Raw genomic sequence first — 20,225 nt, 5'->3', positions numbered from 1 at the left:
TTTTCTTACGAATTTTATTTTTGGTTTCAAAATATAGATAATTAAAGTGTGATTTGACTGAAATTATAAGTCGGAAACTAATTTCTCCTTTTTAAATATCCTGGCTTTATAATTTTTTCCTTTTTTTCAAAATGGGTGCAGTCATTTCGTCGTAGGTGTAAGAGTGCAATCAAAAGGTTAAATTACCACTAATAGACTGCAGTTATATGAAAAGGGGATAAACAGAAAACCACTACTCTAATCTATAAAATAAAACACCCAGTTCAAAATTCACAGATTCTCAGATTCTCAGATTTCGGGGTCACACGCGCAAATCCCTACGTGAAATGGTCACAATTTATAATAAGCAATTGCCGTACCGTACATTTGCCTTTTTCATTATGGTTCCTTCAATATTCGTTGTCTCGCTTTGCCAATGCCAAGGCAAATCTTCGTTATAGCATGGACAAATCGTCAACATAGGAAAAAGATAAACTTCCGTATCCACGTACTAGTATTTGTCGCATTAAATAAAACGCATTTGAGTCATTACCTTGCCCAAGGCCCAACTCTACGAATCCAGCATCAATAAACAGCCATGACTGTATACTCTTAAGATTGTGTGAAACTGCAAAACAACCACTATTCAACTCCTCTGAGTGTGCTTACAGAATCACTAGATTTACATCACAGAACCGTGCGGATCCCCGTCCGCTGTCATCCAACAAAACTCACAACCATACTCATCAAGTCTCATTTCTTGCAGCTCAGATTAAAATACTTCCCTACCAATAAATAATTGCAAGCAAGGGGAACCATAAAACGCAGTTAAAGATCTCACTGCATATCATGGACTATTAAGCAAATCCTAATTTGTTGAACACGAAAGTAGTGAACCAGATCCTACAGAAATTTATCACTGCAAGAAACTCGGTTACACGTGTATTGCAGCAGTTTCTTTAATTTTCCTATAGGCTGTACATACTTTTCCTTAAGTTTTACATGCATCTAGATGCTTGCAATTGTCTTCTAGACATTCTAGCACATCTATTTTGGACTTACTGTCAATCTCATTTTTTAGACATTCGTATTTCTTTCCTCTTCCCTTTATGTCGTGTATCATCTTATATCTCCTTCTTCCTCTCAGTCTTCTCCCACAAACCAGTCCTTCCAAAGCATCTGCTAGCAAGCACCCCCTTCTTAATGAATGTCCCAACTACCATGTGAAAATCTGCCTTTTGGCAGAACACTGATGACGATGATTATGATGTATTCCTTTCGCCTACTTGAGCGCTCCACTTTCATATTTTCCCCTTTCATCAGTTAAATTCAGTATTTCCCATGATGCCCAAGAATTTCTAGTAGCTCTTTTTCTCTTAGTTCTCTGATCCTCTGTTGCCCTCACCTTTTGTCTGTCAAAGAAAACGAATCGTCATCAATCTGCACTCCGTTCCCTTGCTTCAGTTAATTGTAGCTTAATGCTCCCTCTTCTTTCAACTTATCTGGGTCTAATTTCCACTTTTTTGCAATTTATTTAGTTTTAACCTATAGTCCATAACCAATACCTTGTGGTGAGAAACCACATATGCCCTTGGATATGTCTTACAGTTTAAAATTTGGTTCAGAAATACCTTTTCCTACCTTTATACAAATCAGTCTGAAACCTTCCAGTGGCTCCAAGTCTTTTCCAAGTTACAAATTTCTCTCATAATGCTTAAATCAAGTGATAGCGATGATTAAATTGTGCTCCACATAAAATTCTAACGGGTAGCATCCTCTTTCATTCCTCCTCCCCAGTCCTTACTCATCTACGACTTTTTCCTCTCTTCCTTATCCTACCACCGAATTCCAGTATCCAACCTCAAATCAGTTTTCCTCTCCATTAATTATTTGAATTGTTTGCAGTCCCTTCATCGCCTAGTAAACAAGCTGGCGTATAAACTTTCACTGCTGTGATCGCTCTATCTTGGTCATGACAATGCGTTCATTATGCTGTTCGTAGCAGGGTATCCGCATTCCCATTTTCGTATTCATTATTAGACTTTCTCCTGTCTTACTTGTATTGCATTACGTTTTTTTAATCCTGTACTCAGCTGACCAGAAGTCCTGTTCTTCCTGGCAGTGACTAATTCCCTATACATACAACTTAAGTTTCCCTTTTTAAATGTTCTAGCGTACCCCCCCCCCCCCTCACCTCCCTCGATTAATGGACTTAACATTCTATGCCCGACCCGTAGAGTGCCTGTTTTGTTTTTCCTGATTATATCCTCCTGAATTTTCCTCCCCAGGAGACCCGAATGACGGACCATTTTGACCGCAGGAATATTTTACGCAAGAGATGACACCATCAGTAAACAATACAGTAGAGTTGCGTGCCCTTGGGGAAAATAACGGATGTAGTTCCCCTTTCTTTCAACCATTCGCAGTACCAGCACAATAAGGCGACGTTGATTGAAGTCAGAGCGCCAAATCAGTCAGTCATCGAGACTGTTGCCCCTACAGCTACTGAAAGTGCTAGTGCCCTCTTCAGGAACCACGCTTTTGTCTGACCTCTCAAAAGATGCCCCTCCCTCGTGGTTGCACCTACGGTATGGCTATGTGGTTTTATTGTGTCTCGCAAACCACCCCGCCAACGAGAAGGCCCATGGTTCATGGAGGGGGGCGGGGGGGGGGGGGGGGGGGAGAGGAATCTCTAACAGTTCGTTAATCTCTCTAAAACCTCCTAGGCTCTCTAGCTCTCTTCGCAGTGTATAGTTTTCCCTGTCTTCTCTCCAACATTCTACCAGGTAGATTCCCTAGTCAGTCTTCCTTCCTCGGTCTATATTGTCATTGTATCTTTTCCATTCTTCCCTTTTCCTGCTATCGAATTCTAGGTCCCATCACAATTAAGTTTCTGGTTCAAATGGCTCTGAACACTTTGAGACTTAACTTCTGAGGTCATCAGTCTCCTAGAACTTAGAACTACTTAAACCTAACTAACCTAAGGACATCGCACACATCCATGACCGAGGCAGGATTCGAACCTGTGACTGTAGAGGTCACGCGGTTCCAGACAGTAGCGCTTAGAACCGCTCGACCACCCTGGCCGGCAATTAAGTTTCTGTTTTCTTAATGTACTGAACAAATTCTTTTACCTCATCAAGCACTTTCGATCTTTTCGTCAACTGCAAAGCTAGTAGACGTGAAATGTTCATAGCTGTTGTGCGTCATGACCTTGTGTCCATCACAGATGTCATAGTCCGTTCACTATTCTGTTCAGAGAAGCTTAACCACATGTGACCTACTGTTGCGTTACCTCCACTTGATGCTCTGTTGATATCACCTGACACGTTATTATGCTCCAGTATTTGAATTAAAATGACTGAAATTGCGGAAAAATGATTAATAAGTAAGACTAGGTTCTTTCTCATAGAGAAAGGGAGCAACGTTCATTTGTTGATTGCGGCGCGCACTCTTCCTATTGCATTAGATACGCATCTAAAATGGATGCATTGGCTCTGGAAATTTTTACCATTTACGAGCCGTGGTAATTTAATACCGCCATCAGTTCTGTGCGGCATGTATATGACGGAAGCGAGAGCAGCAGATTCACAGTTCGAAGATAATGATCAGATCATGTGTGTTTTGTGCTTGCTCAAAATGATCGCTAGTCACTGTTGAATGATAGACAAACGAAGGGATAATTTCAATAGTGGTACAAGTCCATTACCTCCACTTTTCTGTCTATAATGCTTCTGAAATTAATGGTCGAAACAAACAGAAAGAAAGGTTCATCTCTAGCAAGAAGTCATATGCTTGAATATTTCGGATATCTCAGCTGCAGATTTTTCAACGCTCACTTAACTTCAGGACTCTGTATCTCAGAATGAACAAAAATAGACTTGTAACACTATTGAAATAAACCCTTCAGATAATCTCGTGGACGCACTATGCTTATACCAGAGTGAATTCAATGGCAGAATGCGAATTACATTCGGCACATTGCTTCTTTTTACCATGATCTGGGTTCGCCGGTGACATTGTAATTCTGTCAGAGACAGCAAAGGACTTGGAAGAGCAGTTGAACGGAATGGATAGTGTCTTGAAAGGAGGATATAAGATGAACATCCACAAAAGCAAAACGAGGATAATGGAATGTAGTCAAATCAAATTGGGTGATGCTGAGGGAATTAGATTAGGAAATGAGACACTTAAAGTAGTAAAGGAGGTTTGCAATTTTGGGAGCAAAATAACTGATGATGGTCGAGATAGAGAGGATATAAAATATAGATTGGCAATGGCAAGGAAAGCGTTTCTGAAGAAGGGAAATTTGTTAACATCGAGTATCGATTTAAGTGTCAGGAAGTCGTTTCTGAAAGTATTTGTATGGAGTGTAGCCATGTTTGGAAGTGAAACATGGACGATAAATAGTTTGGACAAGAAGAGAATAGAAGGTTTCGAAATGTGATGCTACAGAAGAATGCTGAAGATTACATGGGTACATCATATAACTAATGATTAGGTAGTGAATAGGATTGGGGAGAAGAGAAGTATGTGGCACAACTTGACTAGAAGAAGGGATCGGTTGGTAGGACTTGTTCTGAGGCATCAAGGGATCACCAATTTAGTATTGGAGGGCAGCTTGAAGGGTAAAAATCGTAGAGGGAGAGCAAGAGATGAATGCACTAAGCAGATTCAGAGAGATATAGGTTGCAGTTGGTACTGGGAGATGAAGAAGCTTGCACAGGATAGAGTAGCATGGAGAGCTGCATCAAACCAGTCTCAGGACTAAAGACCACAACAACAACAACCACCATGATCTGCTGAGCTCGCGGTTCCAGCTAGCTCTTCCGGAGCAAATATAACAAAATCATATATCATATACCACTTCATAATTGCGGAGATAACGTATCTTCTAAAATACACTCCTGGAAATTGAAATAAGAACACCGTGAATTCATTGTCCCAGGAAGGGGAAACTTTATTGACACATTCCTGGGGTCAGATACATCACATGATCACACTGACAGAACCACAGGCACATAGACACAGGCAACAGAGCATGCACAATGTCGGCACTAGTACAGTGTATATCCACCTTTCGCAGCAATGCAGGCTGCTATTCTCCCATGGAGACGATCGTAGAGATGCTGGATGTAGTTCTGTGGAACGGCTTGCCATGCCATTTCCACCTGGCGCCTCAGTTGGACCAGCGTTCGTGCTGGACGTGCAGACCGCGTGAGACGACGCTTCATCCAGTCCCAAACATGCTCAATGGGGGACAGATCCGGAGATCTTGCTGGCCAGGGTAGTTGACTTACACCTTCTTGAGCACGTTGGGTGGCACGGGATACATGCGGACGTGCATTGTCCTGTTGGAACAGCTAGTTCCCTTGCCGGTCTAGGAATGGTAGAACGATGGGTTCGATGACGGTTTGGATGTACCGTGCACTATTCAGTGTCCCCTCGACGATCACCAGTGGTGTACGGCCAGTGTAGGAGATCGCTCCCCACACCATGATGCTGGGTGTTGGCCCTGTGTGCCTCGGTCGTATGCAGTCCTGTTGTGGCGCTCACCTGCACGGCGCCAACCACGCATACGACCATCATTGGCACCAAGGCAGAAGCGACTCACATCGCTGAAGACGACACGTCTCCATTCGTCCCTCCATTCACGCCTGTCGCGACACCACTGGAGGCGGGCTGCACGATGTTGGGGCGTGAGCGGAAGACGGCCTAACGGTGTGCGGGACCGTAGCCCAGCTTCATGGAGACGGTTGCGAATGGTCCTCGCCGATACCCCAGGAGCACCAGTGTCCCTAATTTGCTGGGAAGTGGCGGTGCGGTCCCCTACGGCACTGCGTAGGATCCTACGGTCTTGGCGTGCATCCGTGCGTCGCTGCGGTCCGGTCCCAGGTCGACGGGCACGTGCACCTTCCGCCGACCACTGGCGGCAACATCGATGTACTGTGGAGACCTCACGCCCCACGTGTTGAGCAATTCGGCGGTACGTCCACCCGGCCTCCCGCATGCCCACTATACGCCCTCGCTCAAAGTTCGTCAACTGCACATACGGTTCACTTCCACGCTGTCGCGGCATGCTACCAGTGTTAACGACTGCGATGGAGCTCGGTATGCCACGGCAAACTGTCTGACACTGACGGCGGCGGTGCACAAATGCTGCGCAGCTAGCGCCATTCGACGGCCAACACCGCGGTTCCTGGTGTGTCCGCTATGCCGTGCGTGTGACCATTGCTTGTACAGCCCGCTCGCAGTGTCTGGAGCAAGTATGGTGGGTCTGACACACCGGTGTCAATGTGTTCTTTTTTCCATCTCCAGGAGTGTAGAATAGAAGTACAACCCATCTTTGACATATTTCATTATAAGCCGAAAACTTATTCTAAGACACATGATACCAGATACATTACGCCGGCTCTTCTCAGAGGAGAGAGGAAAAAAAAAGAGGCCCAGTTTGCCGAAACGAGCCACGCTCCTCGTTTACGTTTTGTTTTATATAAACATGTGACGTTTCATACCTCTTATTCATTTCAGCCACAGGTTGATTTCTATGATATCTTTGATCTGAATTCTTAGTTCATACACATTTTATTACATTTTTCACAGACAATATGAAACATTTGCTTAAAATTAAAACGCATATTCGCGTGAGAAAAGCAGTCTGAATTATTTTTATATTTAAAAGAGATTCTCTTTTAGAGCAAGCGATCTAAAATGTCGCATTTAACCATTAGGGAATCGGATTTGTGTTTTCCGATTACAGCTTCCAGCTGTGTTGTCCCAACCAAGAGATCCGAATGTCATACTGATTTATGTATGGAACCTTTTATCCACGAGAATGTCGTCAATGTATGGCCATGCAGCAGTGCTACATGTCCGTGTGGAATGTTACGGCATGACTTTCCTCTTGTCCTTAGCCGTGCCGCAGAGCCAGCATCGCTAGGCAACGTCGCTAATTTTACAAGTCTGTACCAGGCATATCATTTGCCTTACGACCAAGCGAAACTTCCGGAAAACCTGGTGAGAACTGACTGTTTTCACTATTGCCTAGTAAGTCGAAATCCCCAAACACCCACAAGAGAACGAATTTATTGGTTGGGTTCTTGATGGCGGTTAACTTACAGGCTGACAATTATTAAACTATACGAAATAAAATCGTCATAACGTCTGAAATGTTTGCGTTAGGAGGTTTAAACTGCACGATTGGCTGCGGGAATTGGTGCGCGCATGCTTTGTTTGGTTGAAAGGTGGCTACACTGTGCCACTGCGCCAGAGATTGCGCCAAAGAGTATTATTCAGCCGCCTCCACTGGCAGTGCTTGTCGAGGACTCGTAGTAGGCAGTGTTTGTTGAGATGTGCTAGTGGAGAGTGCTTGTCGAGAACTCGTAGTAGTCAGTGCTTGCTGAGATGTCGTAGTGAAAAGTTCTTGTCGAGAAGTCGCAATGGAGAGTGCTTGTTCCATGTTTTATGCAGTTGTTCTAATGGAGATATTTTAATGATCAGAGTGCTTTTCGTCAATATATATCAAGGTAAAAAAAAAATATCCTTTTCTTTTTATTATTTCAGTGTCTTGAATAATGCGTCATTACAGGTTCAGTCAACAAAGCATCTGGCTTGTGTTCTTGTATTAGAGTGTAATTCTGGTTTTCTTGCGCAATTATAGTATTTCTATTTTTTTTAATTACTTCAGTATAAATGGTATTTAAAATTTCTTGTCTTGTTGAAGAAGAACCGTGCCAGATGTGTACGTTGAATCACACTCCCACACACAGAACAATTACACTTGTGTTTTGGTTTCGTAGGTTTTACAGTTGCTGGGGACTTAATCAATTAATTGTGTTAACGAAAATTTTCATTTCATTCTTTGTTGTTGTTCTATGCAGTCAGATTGCGTACAACAACTAGTCAGGGCCAACCGTTTACGAGACTTCGTAATCGGACTTACAGCTACGAAAAATAAAAATTATTTTCATTATAATAATTAAGCCCCCATGCACGTGGCGACCGCTGCTTCGGATCGTCCCTTGGAATTCTTCTGATTGTAAAAATAGTAGACAGTAGTATTGTTGTAGTAATTTGTAGATTAGTAATTGTAGTCTATGTTGCATGTGTAGATTTGGTAATTGTCATTCTTCTAATGGTATTTTTTTTTTTTTTGCAGAATTTAATTTTGTTATCTTGTATACGGGTTTGACAATTTTGTGCAGTTAGGAAGATTTCAATTGTTCGTTAATCGTGGTCGAGGGAAGCATTTCGTGTGAATGATATTGTTCGAGATATAGTGTCATTGTGTGTAATTTTCATATAGTGACGAGTTTTGTATGTTTTGTAAATGATTACGCGATTGATGAAAAAGGCAAAAAGGATGGATAGTGAGAATGACGAAATTGTTAACATGGCGATCTCGCCAACAGAGGAAAACAGTATCATGAATAATGAAGTGGAAAACAATTTAATAAGTCGGGAAGATAGTCCGGAACCATTTCAAAATTTGTCTCAATCAGAAAATTCACAGAATACGAGATTAACGATAGTATCTAACACAGATAGCTTTACAGCTATGACGAAGGAAACTGGTTTTGCGGGAAATGTTAGGGGCGAAAAGAATTTCGAACAAGTTAATATGGAGCAGTCGATGAGTGCAATATTAAATTTACGATCTGAATTAAGAACAGATAGGGGAACAATGGAAACACGGTTAGACTCACTGGGATCACAAATAGGAACAATTAAAACAGAGATGGGAACTTTGGCAACACGGTTAGACTCACAAATAGGAACAATGGAAACACGGTTAGACTCACTTGGATCACAGTTAGGATCTGAATTAAAAACAGAGATAGGGACAATTAAAACTGAGTTGGGAACAATGGAAACACGGTTAGATTCACGAATAGGGACATGTTTCAAAAACATGAAAGATGAATTAAAGAAAGAAATTAGAGAAGAAGTACAACCGATTTTGAATTCTCATAATAATAGATTAGTTGCAGTAGAGATTAGACAAAGGGAACAAGATAGAGAAGAGGAGGAAAGAGATCGCGTGATAGTACAGAAATTTTCAGAGTTAAATTTACAACGTGCACACGATAAGGAAGAAATATTTGAGAGAATCGAGGAATCCGTAACAAATGACAGAATAAATAATCTAACACAACAATATGAACAGCTAACTACCAAATGTGTCAATACTGAAACCCGAGTCGCGACACTTACGGAAGACGTAAATAAACAGAAAGAAAAAATAGGTGACTTATCGGAAAGAGTTGAGGAGATTTCAGATAAATTGACAAGTCTTAGTTTCAATAGGGACAGAGATTCAGATGATACAGCACCATTGCCATTTGCAGAAACCGAAGAGTACCAGAACATAAATAAGCATGTTGAAAAACAGGGAAAATTTAATGAACGCGTTAAAAGGGAAGTTGAGGCATTACAAAAGCAAGTCAAACAAATTGAAGGCGAAATCGTAGGAAAAGACAGTAGAAGAAATTTAGAATCACAGGTAGCAGAGGGGTTTGAAGAAAGTAATTTATTTCATTTACGAGAAGCAACAAGAGAGCGCCAGGAGCGCGAACTTGACAATAATCGTCATTGTGACTGGGACAGACGCGGTAGGTCTTTGTCGCCACGAGGAGAAAACTTTGACTATAAACACTTCTTGACTGTTCGGAAATTTAAGATCTTTCGCAATTCCAAGAATGACATACATCCATGTTCATGGTTAGATCAATTTATGTACGCACTTCCACCAAATTGGCCACTAAGTCACAAACTGGAATTTATGTGTGGATATTTAGAAAACGAACCAGCGATGCGCATGCGTGCACTTATTAGAGATTGTAATAATTTATATTATTTTTATCATGCATTTCTATCGGCGTATTGGTCCGAAAACACGCAAGGCAGAGTCGAACACAGTCTTATTATGCAGCGTAATTTTAATCAGTCTGAGTTCCGCACGCCGGCAGAATACTTTGAAGACATGATTCGAAAGAATCAGTTCCTTTCCAACCCTTATAGCCCGACTGAATTAATTCGCATTTGTTTAACTAAGCTGCCACAATCGATAAGACAAATTGCTTTAGCCGGAAGATGTAAAGATGACATTGAGACTTTTAAGACTTTGCTATAAGAACTTGAGTATGACAACGACGACGGGACTTCTTGTAATTTTTTCAGTAACAGTAATTACAATAGATTTTCAGAGAAAAGGGATAGTGATCGGAACGGACGTTATAGCGGTAATTTTGAGAATGACAGACAAAACAGAAAGGACAATAGATACCAGCCTTATGACAATAACAGACGTTCAAACAGAAATTACACAGACAATTATAATAACGGTAATTCCTACCGGAGTGATCAATCATACGGAAACAGTAATCGGTATCATCAAGACAGAAATTATTCATACAGTAATAGAAATTCTTTCTACAGAAATAACCAGGGTAGTAGATACAACAATAATTTCAGAAGTGACAGTCGAAATTACACAAGAAATAGTCATGCAGACAGACAGGAAAATAGAAATTTTAATAACAGACACAACCAAGAATTTGCATCTAACAGACAGGAGGGACCTAATTGGCATCCTCCACGTGACAGAACTTCAGAGAGACAAGTGCAAATAGTAGAAATTGATCCGCGAAAGGACGCGAATAATCAAAGACGTGACGCAAGCAATCGACAATGACTTGTAGCTTCGGCTTCTGGCAGCAATATAGACGGTTCAGAAAGTAATGACACTACGACTTTACACTACGTACGCCTGGAAGACATGAGAGACATTTTGCTAGACGAAAAGGAAAATAATGTAGACGCATTTTTACATCCTGTTATTGAAGTATGTGTGGGTAAGAATAAGTTCACTGCAGTTTTAGATTCTGGGAGCCCATTGAATGTCATTAGTGAATCAGTTTTTTTTATATGTGTAAGAACTATTGCTTGTCCTGTGTTACCTGTTTCTAAAACTACAATTCGAGGCGCTATTTCTGGAAAAAGTGTGGAAGTCAAACAACAGACCAACTTAAATTTCATTTGTCAAGGATACGAATTTTCTGCTAATTTTATATTATTGTTCCATTACTCAGTACACAAATTATATTAGGTATGGAGTTTCTTAACGCACATAAAGCAATTTTGAACTTTAAAGAAGGAAGTGTAAATTTGACTGTTGCCGGAATGCCGAAATGTTTGAAATTTTTCGAGTGTTTAACAAGATCTGAATCAGATACAAAATGTTTAAGGTTTCTTACTTCTGATGTTTTCGTTGAGCATTATGACGACTGTGTGTTTATTCATGACAATGACAATAGATACAGAGACGCGATGGATGATATAATTAGTAGCGAAGAATTAATTAATGAAAAGGTTAAGAAAGCTGAAGTGCCAGATGACGTTGCAAGAGAAGAGCTGCACCACATTTTGACTTCACATGCTATAGTGTTTAGTCATCACACAGGAACTATACAAGGCTTACAATATTTATTTAAAGTAAAAGAACACACACCATTTCGCGGGAAAACGTACGCTATTCCTTTGGCTTACAGAGACAAGGTTAAGAGTGAACTTCAATACATGATAGATCAAGGCATTATTGAGCCAGCAGTCAGTCCTTATACCAGCCCATTACACGTTGTTCTTAAAAAGGCTGGGTCAATTCGTTTGGTTCTGGATTCCAGACAGATAAATAATATCATCATTCCTGAAACTGACCGTCCACAAAATTTAGATGAACTTCTTTAACATTTCCATGGAATTAAAGTTTTATCCACGATTGATATGCGCGCAAGTTTTTGGCAAATAGAACTCCACCCTGATTGTAGAAAATATACTGCCTTTTTAGCCTTTGGTAACTGTTACCAGTTTCGGAAATTACCGTTTGGACTTACTGTAACTTCAGCAGCATTCATTCGCAGCTTAAATGAAATTTTACCTGTTTATCTTCGTGACAATATTACTTCTTATGTTGACGATATTCTTATTGCTAAACGTTCTTGGAGTGAGCACAACAAAATTTTGGATTCATTATTACGTATTTTTGCAAGAGTTGGCATTACAGTGAGCTTGGAAAAATCTGAATTTGGTCGTTCTCAGGTGAAATTTCTCGGTCACATTATTTCTACAGAAGGTATTCTCCCTGATCCAGAAAAACTAGACGCTATTCGTAATTATGCTGTTCCTACCACAAAACGTGATGTTCGTAGTTTCCTTGGTGTCTGTAATTTTCTTAGACGCTTTGTTAGATTGGACGATTTGGCCACACCTCGTTTATGTGAACTATCTGGAAAGAAATCTAATTGGTGTTGGGATGAGGAAGCTCAGTCAGAATTTGAACAACTTCGTGATGCTTTAGTTGCTGCTCCACTTCTTTCACATCCGGATTTATCTAAAGATTTTTGTTTGGCGACGGACTCATCATACAAAGGCCTAGGTGCACATTTATTTCAAGAGATAGAAGAAAACGGCGTTGTAGTACAGAAGAATATTGCATTTGGAAGTCGTGTCCTCTCTAAATCAGAAAAGAATTATTCGATTACGGAACTTGAAGCTTTGGCTGTTGTTTGGGCTTTCACAAAATTTCGCACATTTTTCTTTGGCAGACATACTAAGGTTTACACCGATCATCGAGCTCTGGAATTTCTTATGTCAACAAAATTAACTCATGGAAGATTGTCGCGATGGGCGCTGTACCTACAGGAATTTGATTTTACTATTGTTTACATACAGGGTTCTTCAAATATTATTGCTGATGCTTTATCACGTGCACCTGTGGGTTTGAAACAAAGTGCGGAAGAGGACTGCAAAGAAAACAATTATTGTTTGATGTATATATTGAAGGTGTTGCGTTTGAGAACTTTATTTCGTCTTCGCTCCAGGACATCGCTAAGGAGCAAAATAAGGATCCAATCTGGCAGGACATTAAGGAGAAGTGGAGGAGAAAGGAAAGCGTAGCGATTAGACAGCATTATTTAGTTCGCAATGACATTCTTTTTAAACGAAAATCGGTCGACAACTCTGTTTGGTTAGTTTGTATTCCTGATGAGTGGGTCAATAAATTGATTTGGTACACACATTTCAGTTATGCACAGTTTGGTCCCAGAAAATGCTTTCATAAATTACGAGAAAATTGCTACTTCAGTAATATGGAAAAACGTATTCGATCTGTTCTTGCCAAATGCAAATTATGTCAAAAGGCTAAGCCGCCAACTATTTCTCACAGAGCACCGTTGTTTCCTATCATTCCAGCGAAATTAAAGGACATGGCTGCAGTAGATTTGTTCGGTCCAGTGGTTCGTTCTACTAATGGTTTTGCGTACATTTTGGTAGCAGTGGAATTGACATCAAAATATGTGTGTTTTACACCTTTACGCAAAGCAATAGCTCGTTCAGTATCTAATGCTTTCATCAAACATTTTCTTAAAGAAGTGGGTCATGTTGATAAGGTTATATCAGATAATGGATCACAGTTTCACTCTAAAATTTGGCTTCGTACTCTACGGCGTCGTAAGATTAAACCAATTTTCATTTCACTTCTTCACCCTCAATCTAACACTTCAGAGAGATGGATGAAGGAAATCAATAAATTGTGTCGTCTTTATTGTCATCAGAATCACAGAACGTGGGATCAGAATCTTCATATTTTTCAAAACGTTCTGAACGAACTCCCTAATGATTCAACTTCTTTACCGCATATACTGATATTAAAAAACAAAGCACCAACAAATCGCATTTCTGAAATCGTTCCTTTTCCTCCTACACGGAAACTGCGGCATTCTGAAGATGTGAACTTGGCTCTACGAAATATTGCGTCTGCGGCTGCTAGAAGAGAGAAATCAGCTAAACGTCCTGGTCGTTTAAAAATCTTGTCAGTTGGTCAAAAGGTGTTCATTAAGTCTCATCGTTTGTCTCACAAAGGAAAAGGCTTGTGTCGCAAATTTTTTCTGCTTTATAACGGTCCATATAGAATTCGCAAAATTATTCATGGTACCACTGTCGAAGTAGAAACTCTTAAATCTCGACGCTCTAAGGGAATACATCATATATCTAACGTTAAAATTTTTGTGGAATGATATACTTTAGAGAAACTAACAGCTACATGTAAACATGCGGAGAGTACAAGGATACCGCGCTGTGTTTTGGCGGCGGCACATACTCAAAGCAACAGTCAAGTCTGCGCGCCGCACAAGGCTGTCGTTGACCGCAAACAATTACTTCCTACGTCACGCGCCTACAGCTGATCGAGCGCTCAGTGCGAATGCACTGACAGCCGTAAACAAATACAGTCTAATTTCTCCGATTAAATTCAATATAAAGCTATAGTGACTTGATGAATTATGTTATTAACGTACAGTATTTTTCAGGATACGGTTGTATAAAATATTTAAGAACTTCAGGTAAATTCTGTGCGTGTCCGACGATAAGACGACTTGCTATGGAGAAAATTTCAGGAAGAATGTAATTTCGAAGAAAAAAGTAATAAACTAAAAAGGGTAACTATTAATTGAGTTTATTTTTCAGGTAACATAATTCCACTTAGGTACGTACTTTAGACGTAATTTGCTGCTCCCGATTACGTGATTCATACTTTGTGCTAATTTTATGTTCTATGAATTTACTTGTGAAGCGACGTTCTTGCGCACATTAACTGATTTTGACAATGTTTTATTAATGAACAGTGTTATTACTTGCGTATATTATGCAGCGCTTGGCTGCTATGCTTTTTCACTGATGTCATATTTTTTTATTATGTACCTGCTGTGCTTATTTATTTAAATTATAATTGTCACCTGATTAATTGTGCTGACTATGGTTATGTATGTAGGTTACACTTTGTGATTTATCTGCTTGCGCCTTCATGTTTACTTATTAAGATTACATATGAACATTTATTTGCTTATGCTGATATGATGCTAATGATCTGTTTATTACGTAAGATATAGATTTGCTGCTTTGCGTATGGATTGCATATTTACACATTTCTGTTTTGTTATCATAACTACTCTTTAATTTGTTATATAGCAATGCTGATGTACAGTGTACGAACATAGAGTTTAGATCACACTATGGTATTAATTATAGATTGTTCGCTTGGCAGAGCCTCGTTGTAGGAATTGTTCTGCATCCACTTGTTGACATTCTGTTCTCTACTGGTATATTTACTCGCTATTGCATGTTTTGCTTACGCTCAGTGCCTTATATTTTTAAGATAAGAAAATGAACTGCTATAATTCTACGAACGACGTTAGTACAAGAAACTTCATAGAAGTCACATGAGCTGGAGGTTTTATGGAAGCTGTATAAATTTGTGCTAATAGAAAGGAAGCTAACGACATGGCATACCAACACTAGGGTTAGACCATTAACAATTATTACACTGCATTCTTCGTGAGTAATTGAAATAGCAAGTGACACTTGACACAAGAAATACTCCACATGTTTGCTTCTGTTTGCCATAATTCTTGAAGTGGTGTACACACTGTGAAATATTTTGATCATTCACACTCCGTAATCGTACTTAATTACTGAGAGTTATTCGAACTAAAATCTGTTAGAGGTCATGTATGCATTTCTCTTATTTAATGATGGACAAGGTAACCAAAATGTATTTTGTAATTCATAATGAAGATTTGGGTCAGATGGATTACACAGAAGTTGTGTGTGCACTGTGTCTTCGGATTGTATGGGATGATGAAGTTTGCATTAGGATTTTATCTGTTCTTATTCGAGGAAACTGACTATAGGAAAGAGTTCTTATGGAAGTAAAATGATATTGGTGCTAAGGTTTATATCTATCGACGTAAGAGGTATTATTGAAGTATTGAGATTATGTGATGCTGATGATTATTGGAGTTTTGGTGGATAAGAGGTAAAGTAAGTGAGGAGCATATTTTTTTTTTGTTGGTTTATATGGAACAAGGAGGATGAAGATGGCAGACTAGAACACTAAAGTAGAAGGAAGATTGTCTACACTCACACTTTCACACACATTTTGTTAAATCACTAAGCAGTATATACTTTTTTTTTTTTTTTTAATTGACTGTTATACATTGCTGCCACTACTACTTGATACACATGATGAACATCAAATTTTGACAGAATTGCATTTAAACAGTTAACATTATTCAATTGCTCAGTAGCACTAATGTGGACGAAACATGAGTGAGTGTGTTTTGTGTGTTTTCCTTTCCCAATCACAAATTGGTACCGACCTATCTCCTAAATATTATCTTACTTGTTTGTAGTGGCCTGCACTGACACCCATAAATATTATAGGTTTACTGATATTTGTGTATTTGTAATAGTTAATATGACAATTATCTGATATCATTTGTGTGTTTATTATAATTGTATGTTTAGTGTAAGAGCATTGAGAATAATTTTGTAAAAGCAATTGTGTGTGCATTCAAACTGTTGTTCACACCTGCACCTGTTCAACATTGATGTGTGACACTTAGAAATGTTTAATTTCTGCTGATGAACTGTCTGATTAGTGATGGTGAATATTATGGACTGTTACCTGCACTTTTTCAACATAATGGTGCCACTTAGAAATGTTTAATTTCTGCTGATGAACTGTGTGATTAGTGATAGTGAATATTATGGACTGTTACTTGCACTTTTTCTACATGATTGGTGCCACTAGGACATGTTTAATTTCTGCTTATAAACTCTGATGAACAGTGTCATTAGTGATAGTGAATATTATGGACTGCTGTCTGGACCTGCTCATCATTGCTAGGTGCCACTGATGGAACTGTTTCTACTGAAATAATGTCACTTGTTGCTGTCTGCACCTGCTCAACATTACTGGGTGTCACTAATGGAACTGCTTCTACAGAAATGATGTCACTTGTTGATGTCTGCACCTGCTCAACATTTCTGGATGCCACTGATGGACTGCTTCTACTGAAATGATGTCACTTGTTGGTGTCTGCACCTGTTCAACTTTACTGGGTGCCACTGTTGGAACTGCTCAACCAGTGATGAGATGTCACTTGTTGCTGTCTGCACCTGTCAACATTACTGGGTGCCACTGATGGAATTGCTTATACTGAAATGATGTCACTTGTTGCTGTCTGCACCTGCTCAACATTGCTGAGTGCCACTGATGGACTCCTTCTACTGACATAATGTCACTTGTTGGTGTCTGTACCTGTTCAACATTACTGGGTGCCACTGATGGACTGCATCTATTGAAATAATGTCACTTGTTGGTGTCTGCACCTGCTCAACATTGCTGGGTGCCACTGATGGACTGCTTCTACTGAAATGATGTCACTTGTTACTGTCTGCACCTGTTGACCATTGCTGGGTGCTACTGCTGGAACAATCAACTACTTGTTTTTTTTTATTCATTGAAAGCATTTTATGTGAACATTTGTATAAACTGATTTTTTGTGTATTGTGTAAACTATTATGTAAAGTCACATGTATGAAAGAATTTGTATTGCTTACTGTATTTTATATATTAGGTTATTGAAAGGTCAGTGCAAAGCCAAAATTTTATCTCATTATATGATAATTACGTATTAATATTATCTTTTATTTTTGTCTGTATTTTTGTGGACGAATTTCGTGGTATTTTCACCACCAATGCTGGCAAAAATACCATCAAATTCTGGCCCGTGGAGGAGGGGCATATGAAAGGTGGCTACACTGAGCCACAGCGCCGGAGATTGCGCCAAAGAGTATTATTCAGCCGTCTCCACTGGCAGTGCTTGTCGAGGACTCGTAGTAGGCAGTGTTTGTTGAGATGTGCTAGTGGAGAGTGCTTGTCGAGAACTCGTAGTAGTCAGTGCTTGCTGAGATGTCGTAGTGAAAAGTTCTTGTCGAGAAGTCGCAATGGAGAGTGCTTGTTCCATGTTTTATGCAGTTGTTTGATGGGATAGACAGCAGATGTTGTTCTAATGGAGATATTTTAATGATCAGAGTGCTTTTCGTCAATATATATCAAGGTAAAAAAAATATCCTTTTCTTTTTATTATTTCAGTGTCTTGAATAATGCGTCATTACAGGTTCAGTCAACAAAGCATCTGGCTTGTGTTCTTGTATTAGAGTGTAATTCTGGTTTTCTTGCGCAATTATAGTATTTCTATTTTTTTTAATTACTTCAGTATAAATGGTATTTAAAATTTCTTGTCTTGTTGAAGAAGAACCGTGCCAGATGTGTACGTTGAATCACACTCCCACACACAGAACAATTACACTTGTGTTTTGGTTTCGTAGGTTTTACAGTTGCTGGGGACTTAATTAATTAATTGTGTTAACGAAAATTTTCATTTCATTCTTTGTTGTTGTTCTATGCAGTCAGATTGCGTACAAAAACTAGTCAGGGCCAACCGTTTACGAGACTTCGTAATCGGACTTACAGCTACGAAAAATAAAAATTATTTTCATTATAATAATTAAGCCCCCATGCATATGAAACATTTGCTTAAAATTAAAACGCATATTCGCGTGAGAAAAGCAGTCTGAATTACTTTTATATTTAAAAGAGATTCTCTTTTAGAGCAAGCGATCCAAAATATCGCATTTAACCATTAGGGAATCGGATTTGTGTTTTCCGATTACAGCGTCCAGCTGTGTTGTCCCCACCAAGAGATCTGAATGTCATACTGATTTATGTATGGAACCTTTTATCCGCGAGAATGTCGTCAATGTATGGCCATGCAGTGGTCCTACATGTCCGTGTGGAATGTTACGGCATGACTTTCCCCTTGTCCTTAGCCGTGCCGCAGAACCAGCATCGCTAGGCAACGTCGCTAATTTTTCAAGTCTATACCAGGCATATCATTTGCCTTACGACCAAGCGAAACTTCCGGAAAACCTGGTGAGAACTGACTGTTTTCACTATTGCCTAGTAAGTCGAAATCCCCAAACACCCACAGGAGAACGAATTTATTGGTTGGGTTCTTGATGGCGGTTAACTTACAGGGTGACAATTATTGAACTATACGAAATAAAATTGTCATAACGTCTGAAATGTTTGCGTTAGGAGGTTCAAACTGCACGATTGGCTGCGGGAATTGGTGCACGCATGCTTTGTTTGGTTTAACGACGAGGCCCCCTTTCATCAAGATGGGTTTCTCAACAAGCAAAATTGGCTCATTCGGGGGACTGAGAATCCGCATTTCGGCATCTAGAAGTCTCTTCACCCTCAACAGTTGACTGTGTGGTGTGCAGTGTCCAGTCACGAAATAATCGGTGTAATATTCCTTGATGGTACGGTGACTAAGGAAGGGTATGTAAAGGTTTTGGAAGACGATTTCTATCCCTATTATCCAAAGTGACATTGATTTCGAGAAGATGTGGTTCATGCAAGACGTAGCACGACCCCGCCGAAGCAGCAGAGTGTCTGCTGTCCTGCAGGAGCACTTTGGCGACCGCATTCTGGCTCTGGGGTACCCAGAGGCCACTGGCAAGGGCCTCGATTGGCCGCCATATTCTCCAGAACTGACTCCTTTTTGTGGGGCTACATTAAAGAAAAGGTGTATAACAATAACCCCAAAACCGTTACTGAGCTCAAAACAGCCAATCAGAAGGTCACCGACAGCATCGATGCTCCTACACTTCAACACGTCTCGCAGAAATTCGCTATTCGTCTGCGCCACATCATCACCAATGATGGCAGGCATATCGAACATGTCATAACCTAAATCGGAATATCTGTAGCGGCGTTTACATATTTTATGAACTGTGAGCACACCGTAGTTTGTAACTAATTTAGGCTCTTTTTTCATGTAGTTCAATAATGGTCGCCCTGCATGCAATTGTCAACAGCTTAGACACATCCGGCTTGGTTAGACCAGGTTGCTGGACCTAGGTCTCCCGCTCGCGGGGGCATATATTAGGGGGGGACTCAAATGAAAACGAGAAAGCACTACGTCAAAAGTAATCGCCATAACTGTTAATGTGGGACAAAACGGTCAATACTTTAATGGAAAAATGTTTACGGTTGCCTACAGAAACTTGAGAGTACTTAGGCGTGCATCTCTTCATCCGAAGAAAATCGATTGTGACAAATGTCTTTCGTCAGAGCTCCAAAACTATGGAAATTCGATGGAGAGAAATGAGAAGTGTACAGAGCATGTGTAAGGCTTCAGCGAAAATTTTTCAGCGTAGTTGGAACAAAGTTGGCAGCATATTGACTCGCTTACAACCCTGCGTACAATCCCGATCTATCCCCATGCTATTTCCAAATTTTTGGTGTACCGAAAATAAACATTCATGGCCGTATATTTGCT

This window comes from Schistocerca piceifrons, chromosome 7 (genome assembly GCF_021461385.2).
Source record: "Schistocerca piceifrons isolate TAMUIC-IGC-003096 chromosome 7, iqSchPice1.1, whole genome shotgun sequence".
In the NCBI taxonomy this organism is placed as follows: domain Eukaryota; kingdom Metazoa; phylum Arthropoda; class Insecta; order Orthoptera; family Acrididae; genus Schistocerca; species Schistocerca piceifrons.
The sequence above is the reverse complement of the archived record's forward strand: the minus strand, read 5'-3'. Positions refer to the sequence as shown.